The 9818-nt window shown below is 39.3% G+C and overlaps 1 pseudogene; it reads left to right on the top strand.

The window, feature by feature from the left end:
* The first annotated feature begins 4764 nt into the window (after positions 1-4764).
* On the top strand, positions 4765-6265 carry LOC102483676 (transmembrane protein 186-like; annotated as a pseudogene).
* Positions 6266-9818: the final 3553 nt, after the last annotated feature.

The raw sequence follows: 9818 nt of genomic DNA, 5'->3' as shown, positions 1-9818 counted from the left end.
GTTCCCACATGTTTATACTTAAAGAGTGAAATAATCTTGGATAAATATTAACTGCAAGAATGATGACTAAAAAAATTAATTTTTTAAAATGCTAAACACAACTTTATTTACTTATAAAAACAAAATGTTTTAATACTTATAAATTAGCTCTTGGCTGAAATAACTGAAAATGATGAAGTATGCTGAATGCTGGAACATTTCCTTTTTTTTATTGGCCAATGTTAGTCTCGCTTAATGTGGTACCACTTCAAATAGTTTGAATATTGTAAACTTGTTTTTCTTTAGCACCTATGGCATTTCATATTCCCTTGTTGTTGCTATTTGTCTTTGGAAATGGGGTTTCAGGGATTGCTGCTTAACAAATTATTATGTATTATAATATTCTGCTTTTTTCAGGACATGGTCACTTGCCTGTCTACATGATGAGAAGCTACTGAGAACACTTTTTCTAACCCCTAATAAGAGCACAGTGTCTTTTCAATGACAAGATAAGGGAACTCTTGTGCAAGCTGAAATATTGGGTAGTCAGAAGAGTCATGACATATTTTTCTGTCTAACTGCAAAAATGCATCATGACTTTTCCAGCAACCCAATAAAATTACCCATTCAAAACTATTAGCTAAGGTAATTTTGTATTTCTTTCAGAGTTCTCCAAAACATGATGACATGTATAGTATTCTCAATTGGATTGGTCTGAGAAGTATTTCATGATGGGCAAAGTCTTTTTACAAGCACAATGAGAAATACAATGGACTGTTTTAAAAAAATAATTAGAATAATAATAATAATGATTGGGGAAAACATAGAAAAGATATTGAATGTTGAAGCAGGGAGATTAATGTCTCTGTATTGACTGACATGCATGGCATTCCCTTTTGAAAAAGTGATATAATACACTGTAAAGTTATATGTAATCCAATGTAATATAAAGAAGATTATGATGATAATAAAAAATAAATAAATTTTAAAAATAAAAAAAATATTTTTTTAATCTGCCAGAGGATATGCACACTCACATAAGAGAGACAGAGAGAGAAGGAGAGGGAGAAAGTATTCCCCAATGGGATAGGGTCACATGGCACTCTCTTCGCCACTTCCCCAGTCTGTGGGGATTTCGAGCAATGCCCATTCAAGCACTCTCTGGATGTTTTCAAGCTGCCAATCTGGGACTCAAACCACATGGTCAGCCAAGTGGGATCCACCACTCTTAACCACTAGGCCATGAGGCTGGCCCTCTTTAAGTCATTCTGAGCAAGAATACTAAGATAAATGTAAATATGAAAAGAGTTGTGAACTTAAAACCTCAAAGGAATAGTAAAAAAACATAAGTAGGGACCAGCAGATGTAGTAATGGTTACATCACTGTACTCCCAAGTAGCGAACACGATTCAAGTCCCAGACCTGGCACCTTCAAACTCTCTGGCAGGCACACGTGAGTATGTGCCCAAGATCCTGAGAGGAGACTGGAATAGAAGCGATTGCAGCATGACCATGCCCCCTGGGGGAATGATTTCTCACTTTCTGTCTCTCTGTCTCTCCAGCAAGGGCATGCGTTCTATAGCAAAAATCTCTCTCTAAAAAAGACCTCACACCTCTTATAAAAAAAAAAAAAAAAAAAACAAGCGGGACCAGCAGATGGCATAATGGTTACATCATTGGACCACCACGTAGTTCACCCACAATTCAAGTCCTGGACCTAGCGGCTTAAAACTCACACCGAGTGTATGTGTGTACCCAAAATCCTAAGAAGAGAATGGAAGAGAAGAGATTGAGGTGTGGCCATCCTCCTAGGGAGTGATTTCTTGCTTTCTGTCTCTCTGGTGAGTGCATATGCCCTATAGCAAAAATCTCTCTTTCTAAATAAAATAAAAAAAAAAAAAAACCTCAGGCCAGGCACTGTGAATGTGTGCCCAAGATCCCAGGAGGAGAGCAGAGGAGAAGGGATTGCAGCATGGCCATACCCTCTGAGGGGCGATTTCTCTTTTTCTGTCTCACCGTTTCTCTCTGTCTCTCCAGGGATTACTCACACCCTATAGCAAAATCTCTCTTAAAAAACAATGTGAAAATATAAAATCCTGTGAAAAGCTATTGGGATATAGTAGTTAGTGCTAGATAATACAGGTTCTGATAAAAACAAAATATTCTATTTTTCCTCCATGTAGTAAGAAGTATATCTGTACAATATTTTGCACTTATGTGTCATTATTTTTAAAAACCTGATGTTAAATTTTAAAAAAAGGAAAGACAGAGATTTACATGAATAGCTAGTTGTGTAGAATTAGAGCTCAGGTCTAACCCAAAGCCCACGTTCCGGGTGAGTATGCCCTATTCCCTTTCAATCACATGCCTTTCTCTTACAGAAGTGGATTTGGAACATTAGGATTCTTGAGCACACATTGGAACATATAGAAACAGCTAAGAGGAGATAAACACCATCAAAGATATTTTTTAAAATTGTGTTGAATAACATCTTTGAATAAATAATTTTCCACCTTTGATTGTTTGATGTCTGATCTAGAAAACGGACAAAATATTCAATTGTCTTGGTTTTCTTTCACAATCAAAGTAGTTTTGTTTTAGTGTTACAGTCTCCTGAAGCAGATAATTAGTTTTATCAGAAACACTCAAATTCTCTTTAAAAAATAAAACAGTTTCATTGTAGCACTAGTTGAGAAAAAGATTAACAAAATTGAAAATGGCTGGGGGCAATAGATAATCTGAGACAATTATTAAAATTGTCTTTGACTTTTGCAATATGCATATCTGAAATAACATAAAAACATCAAGGGTTTTTCTATGAATTTTTCCTTCTAAAACATCATGTTTTTAACTTCCTGAGACATATTATTTTAAGTTCTTTAGTCATTTTGTAATTTTCTATTATCTTTTAAAAATAAGTTTACAAAGCTGAACTAAATTAAATAAGTGCTAAATTGTTTTCTAAGTGATTAAGGAATGATTATACTATTAAAACACCAAAATAGATGGTGAATCGGGGCTATTCACTAATATAAAAATAAAAGTTTATTTAAAAAGTTTATTTATAACCTTGTGAATAATTTTGAATTACTTTTAGTTTTATTTAATTTAAAATAACTGTCTATTTTTATCTTTGCAGTTTTTTTTTTTTTTGAGAGGTTTTTGCTATAGGGTGCATACACTCACCAGAAAAAGAGAGAGAGATAGAAAGCAAGAAATCATCCACCAGGGGGGATGGCCACACCACAATCCCTTCTCCTCCATTCTCCTCTCGGGATCTTGGACATGCACACACATGCACCTGGCATGAGTTTAAGCCACCGGGTCTGGGACTCGAACTATGATCAACTACATGGGAGTCCAGCAACATAGCCATTATGCCAACTGCTGGTTCCAATCTTTGCAGTTTTTTAAACAATAAAGATGAACTTCATATTTTCCCAACATATTTGCTGAAATAAAGCTTTTGGTTCAAAGGGTAAATTGTTTGGTTTTAAGACATCATTTATTATCATCACAAAATCTTCCTACTCTTTCCTAATAAAATATCTTATTATCGTCACAGATCACTTTACTATCCTTTTTCCATTTCTTCATCAAGTCAGAACTTGGAGGGTCATGCTCACATGTATTCTTTGTGTTTTTCAAGCCACTGGGGCTGGGTCTCAAACTATGGTCAGCTATGGAATCCAGCTCTTTAACCACACAGGACGTAAGCCTAGCCCTTCTCACTTTATTTTTTTTTTTCTTTTTCTGGAGAGGTTTTTGCTATAGGGCACATGTGCTCACCAGAAAGACAGAGAGAGACAGAGAGATAGAAGCAAGAAATCATCCCCCAGAGGGGATGACCATGCCACAATCCCTTCTCCATTCTCCTCTCGGGATCCTGAGCATGCACGCACATGTGGCCGGCGTGAGTTTAAGCCGCCGGGTCCGGGACTTGAACCATGGTCAACTACGTGGGAGTCCAGCAACATAGCCATTAAGCTAACTGCTGGTCCCCTTACTTTATTTTTAAGAGACATTTTTCTTTATCATTTACTCTAGCATTGCCATATAGGACAGTGTATATGCCAGCCAATGCATACATTTTCACCATTTCAGTCATTTCTTTCTGGTTAAGATACATAGTAACATCTACATAGATCTGAAATATCCCTCTTTCAAAGTCATTACTAATTTTCCTGTATTAAAACCGTTTCTGGGCCAGACTGTGGTGTGGCGATGAAGGTGGCTGGATCCCACATGACTGACTGTGAAGTTTGAGTCCTGGGCCCCGCTTCTTGAGAGACACATTGTGTATATATGTATGTACGCCCCAAATCCAGAAAGGATGGCGAAATGGAAAAGGGTAGTGGAGTGACCATTCTCCTCTGGGGATTGCTTTCCATTTCCTCTTTCTCACTCTCTCTGCCTGGTGAGCACACACACTCTCTGGCAAAGATTAAAAACAAAACATTTCTACTGAAATTTTACATTACATTATTGAATATATTTTCCCCATATTACTGGATTACTGGATAACAATATGTCCACAGCCATAGTTGAAAAACGAAGACTTGGGACATACACAAGTTTAAACTCCTTGAGCTTTGTCTGAAGAAATGAATGTCCCCAAATTTAATGATCTTGGGAAAAGCTTATGCCCTTGCATATGCTTTAAAATGATCTCTGAGACATGTGGAGACCTGGAGCAATGGTAATAAGGGTGGGATTTCTGCTCTTGATCATCTGGAGAAATGCAAGCAGTAGGCAACTATTCCAAATTTCCACTGATCTGCAGTGATGAGGAGGCAGATCAATCACAGACTTAGGGAGGTTCTGGGACAGTCAGAGTCTAAAGGGACTGTGGGGTGTTCTAGGGAGTCATGGGGACAGTATGTACTAATATAAAATCGATGATGTCAAGAGTTTTTTCAATAGGGCCTACATGGAACTTCAATGCCAGTCAGTGACCCAGAAACAGTAATGGCTGCGACACAGTTCAGAAAGGAAATCTTAGGCTGACTCCCTGGGCTGGTAGCTAAAGGAGCTGCATCTCATGTCTGACAGCATGGTTTGAGTGCCCAACTTGGCAGCTTCAGAAACACATGTGCATGCTTACCCAAAATTCCAAAAGAAAAGGCAGATACAGGAAAAGGTATTGAGGTATGGCTATTACCTATGGGGCAGGGGTGTGTGCTTTCTCTCTCCATCTCTCTATTTCTCTCTGGCAAGTGCACATACCCGCTAACAAAAACAAATAAACAAACCAAAACTAACAACAACAAAAAGGAAAGCTAGTTCAGCAGTATACACGTGTCAAAACCCATGACATTTTCAAACGCACTTAGGAGAAGTTAATTTTCAGCAAATGGATATATGAGATATAAAGAATAAGAAGAAAAAAGTTGATCCTAGTTTTCATGTCATAAAAGTATGGTTTAGTCACAGTTGTAGTATTATCCACTCATAAATGGTACTGCTTTGCAGGTTGAGGCCACATGGGAGGCCAGGGTTTGGTTCACAACCTACCCTAAAAGCCAGATGAAGTAGCAAGTGCCTGTGATCTGAGGCAGATCACAACATAGCAAGATCCTATCTTACATATTTTACACACACACACACACACACACACACACACACACACACACACACACACATATATATATAGACTTCCGGCAGCAGGTGGCAGGGCCATGGCAACACTCTTCCAAGTGGTGCTGAGGTCACAGGGACCACAGGCTATGGTGCTGCAGTGAGCAGGGGGATCCCAGGAAAGGGATGGGCAGCAGGTTGCCTACCTCAAAGGAGAAAGTACCAGGCACAGAGATGGAGAAATTTCAGATGAGCGACCATTTTGATGCCATCAGAGCCTTAGGGTCTCAGCTGCAGGTGGCACAGACTGCCCTGCTACTGGAGGCCCTACCACTTGGTGTCTACTGTACTTCTGGATGGTCATTACTTGCAACTCCCTGTGTTACATGAGTGGAATTGCTAGCTTTTCCCTGGCCATGCTGAGCTGGATGAGCTGTTTCTTCCAGAGGTTGGTGGGCATCCTATATGTAAATGAGTCTGGCACCATGCTGTGGGTGGCCCACCTGACTTTGAGGCTGGCATCAGGACACATATTGTCCCATGGAAGACATAATGCCACTGACAGAAACTATGGATCAGCCCTAGGAGCTGTTTGTATGGATCCAGCAGTGCGTTGGAAGGGACCTTCTACCTCACCTTGCATTATGGATACCTCCTGGACAGAGCACATTTTATTCAGGTTTTTGGGAAGCCAGACTCATTCAAGTGAATCATTGGGTTTCAGCCCTGTGATTTCTGACAGGAAGCTGAGGGTATGGGCAAGGCTGAAGAAGGGGATCAGGTACCTGGAGACTTTGCCAAGGGCCCTGGGAACTTATCTGCTGGGATAAAGAAATTTATGAGGCAGAAGCTTTTATAGTAATCAGGTGTAGGCAAAGTCCCTCAGTACAAGTCCTACTGTACTTGAACATGACATTCCTCAGATAATGGGTAGAAATTTCTGTGAAAAGCCAGTTCTGAGAGAGAGAGTATACCAAGTTCACCTAGAAGGTCCACTACTATGAAGTTAGAAGACAAGAGGAGGCAGAGGAAGAACAGGATTTGAAGGAATTGAAGTTAGAAGACTTGGGTCCTCAGTTCTCAATTCTCTGGAATAGGGCATGTTATCGATTCTATTAACTTTGGTTTCCACATCTTTTTTTTTTTTTCTAGAGATTTTTTTCTATAGGGCACGTATGGTCCCTAGAGACAGAAAGTGAGAAATCACCCACTAGGGGGATGACCACGCCGCAATCCCTCTTCTATTTTTCTCCTGGGATCTTGGGCATGCACGTACATGCACCAGCATGATTTTGAAGCCACCAGGTCCAGTACTCAAACTGCAGTAGACCATGTGGGGATCCAGGACTTAATTGCTATGCCATCTGCTGGCCTCTGTCTTGCACATCTGTAAAAAGTAAGGTCCTGCCTGTCCTTGTCTCATGGGATAAGTGTGAGAATAAACAATAAATGTCAAGTGCTTTGCAAAGTCAACAGCCCAGAGCAAATAGTAAGTGTTTGATAGGAGGTTATTGCATAATGAAAGGCCAACAGAGAGGCTTTAGGCAGTCAGCAGGATTGTCCAGAGCCCTGTACTGAGCCTGGAACCCTGCAGTGGGATTCCTTTTCCCCCTCAGGGTGGTAACTGCACACTGACGGCAGCAAGGATGTTGTCCTTGAACACAACATCCCAGCTGAAATTCTGCTCATCACCCAGGTGTCTGGGGGCTCTCACATTGGAAGACTCTGCACTGTAATAAAGCCAGCTATATGCATTGTCCTTTGTAATGAATGATATGTGTTTATTATACAATTTGTAACAGTGATGAGGAAGGAAGGGATGATCTTTATAAGTTAGCACTCACAAATCAATAACTAACCATCTAGTCTTTGCTTTTTTTTTTTTTTTAAAGGGAAATGTTTGCAATAGGGCACACGTGCTCCCCAAAGAGACAGGGAGAAATCACCTCCAGGAAGAATAGCCATGCTGTAATCCCTTGTCCTCCATTCTCCTCTCTGGATCTTGTGCATGCATGCACACAAACCCAGCATGAATTTTAAGTCCGGGACTCAAACCACAGTCAACTACCGAGGAGTTCAAAAACATAAAAATGACACCATATTCTGGTCCCTATTTTTCTAAAATATATGTTATAAACTTTTTCTTTGAGCCAATTTTAAGTGTATAACTCAAGGACATTAAGTACGCTTACAGTGTTATACAATCATAACCACTATCCCTTTCAGAGAGATTTCATTATCCCAAACAACCTCTGTACCCGTTAACCAATAACTTTCTCATTTCTCCTTCCCTCCAGCCTTTGACAACAATTACTTGCTTTCACTCTTTCTCAATCTGCTTATTCTGGGCATTTCATAGAAACGCAATCATAGAACCTGTGCCCTTTGTGTCTGGCTTCTTTGATTTTTCATTTTTTCAAGGTGTACACATGTTGTAGTGCACATCAGAATATTTTCCCTTTTCTATCCCTAAATAATACTGGCATAGACCACATTTTGTTCATCCATTTATCTGTTGATGAACATTTGGATTGTTTCTACTTTGGGGCTATAATGAATAATGCTGCAGTCAACATTGGTAATACACGTACACTCATGTGCATATGTTTTTATGTTTCTGTTCAATGACCTGCTCCCGGAAGCTGTTTATGTGGAGCCAGCACTACAGTGGGAAGCAGACCTTCTACCTCATCTCTTATTCAAGTACACACACACACACACTCACACACACTATATATACAAAATTTCATTCAGGATTTTCCCTCAAGTAGGTACCATATTAGGGATAACCTTGGAAACCAGCCTGGTTTAAAGAATTCCCTGCAAGTAAGAATAAAACATACACAGGGACAATTTATCACACCATCTGAAGAGCTTAAAAAACTCTGCAGAGTTACTAAAATATGGATACTAAAGACTCTCATCAGACTACTGAATCATGACCACTAGGTATAAGAAAAAGAAATCTTTCATTTTGTTAAGAATTATTTTACTTAACTTTACTTATTTACTTATTCAGTTAAATTTGACCAGAGAGGGACATAGAAAGAGAGAGAGGGAAAACAAGAAGACACGCTGCCAGGTTTGGAACTCGAACCACAGTCAGCCATGTGGGAGTCCTGCGTTCCTAACCACAATGCCACCTGCTGGCCATGAAATATTTAATTATAATAAGTTCTTCACATTGTCCTAAGGTGGGCAATCTATTATCTGCCTGATGCACAAGGAGCTGAAAACCCCAACAAATTATTCACTATTGAAATACAAAAATATCTGATTTCCTGTAGAATCTAGCATTTTAGTGTTTGTTAGGTTCAAGTAATATTTATGTCCAATGAATATATCTACTTTAATAACTTGACTTGCTATAGAAATAAACATTTTAATTATATATGTTATTGTTCCAAAAATAGCAACATTCCATGTGGAAATGTAATACATGCATCATAACATCAAAGGTAGAATTGATGTAACAATTATGGAATAAAAAATAAATTATCAGGGCAAGCAGATTACACAGTGGCTATGTCACTGGACTCCAACATGACCAACTGTGGTTCAAGTACTGGACCCAGTGTCTTGACAATCACACTGGGTACTTGTGTGTGCATTCCCAAGACCCCAGGAGGAGAATGAAGGAGAAGAGACTGCAGCATGGCCATCTCCCCGGGGAGTGATTTCTCAATTTTCCTCTCACTGTCTCTTGTCTGTGTCTCTCTGGTGAGTACACGTGCCCCATAGCAAAAACCTCTAAAAATAAATAAATAATCAATAAAATCTACTTCATATGTAAGAACATTTTCTATATTTATCTAAGATATTATTCTTTAAAATTTAAAATTTTTATTTAAAAACAGTAACTGTTTATAAAACACTAAGGCAATATGGAAGGCTAGGATGCAAAGCATTTTTCAAAATTTTGTGAAAATTTCAATAAAAAGCCTAATTATTCAAATATAGATTTTTTAAAAGAATTCTTTTATTTATTTATTTAATTGTTTGTTTGTTTTTAATTTGACCAGAGAGAGACAAAGAGAAAGAGAGAGAGCAAGAGGGAAAGTGAGAAAGCAACCTGCCAGGGAACCAGCAGTTAGCGTAATGGCTATGTCGCTGGACTCCCACGTAGTCGACCGCGGTTCGTGTCCCGGACCCGGTGGCTTAAAAATCACGCCGGGCGCGTGTGCGTGCGTGCCCAAGATCCCGAGAGGAGAATGGAGGAGAAGGGATTGCGGCGTGACCATCCCCCCTGGGGGGGGATTTGT

This window comes from Tupaia chinensis, unplaced genomic scaffold (genome assembly GCF_000334495.1).
Source record: "Tupaia chinensis unplaced genomic scaffold, TupChi_1.0 Scaffold000399_1, whole genome shotgun sequence".
NCBI lineage: Eukaryota > Metazoa > Chordata > Mammalia > Scandentia > Tupaiidae > Tupaia > Tupaia belangeri.
Note: the sequence above shows the minus strand (reverse complement) of the source record. Positions and strands in the feature narration are given on the sequence as shown.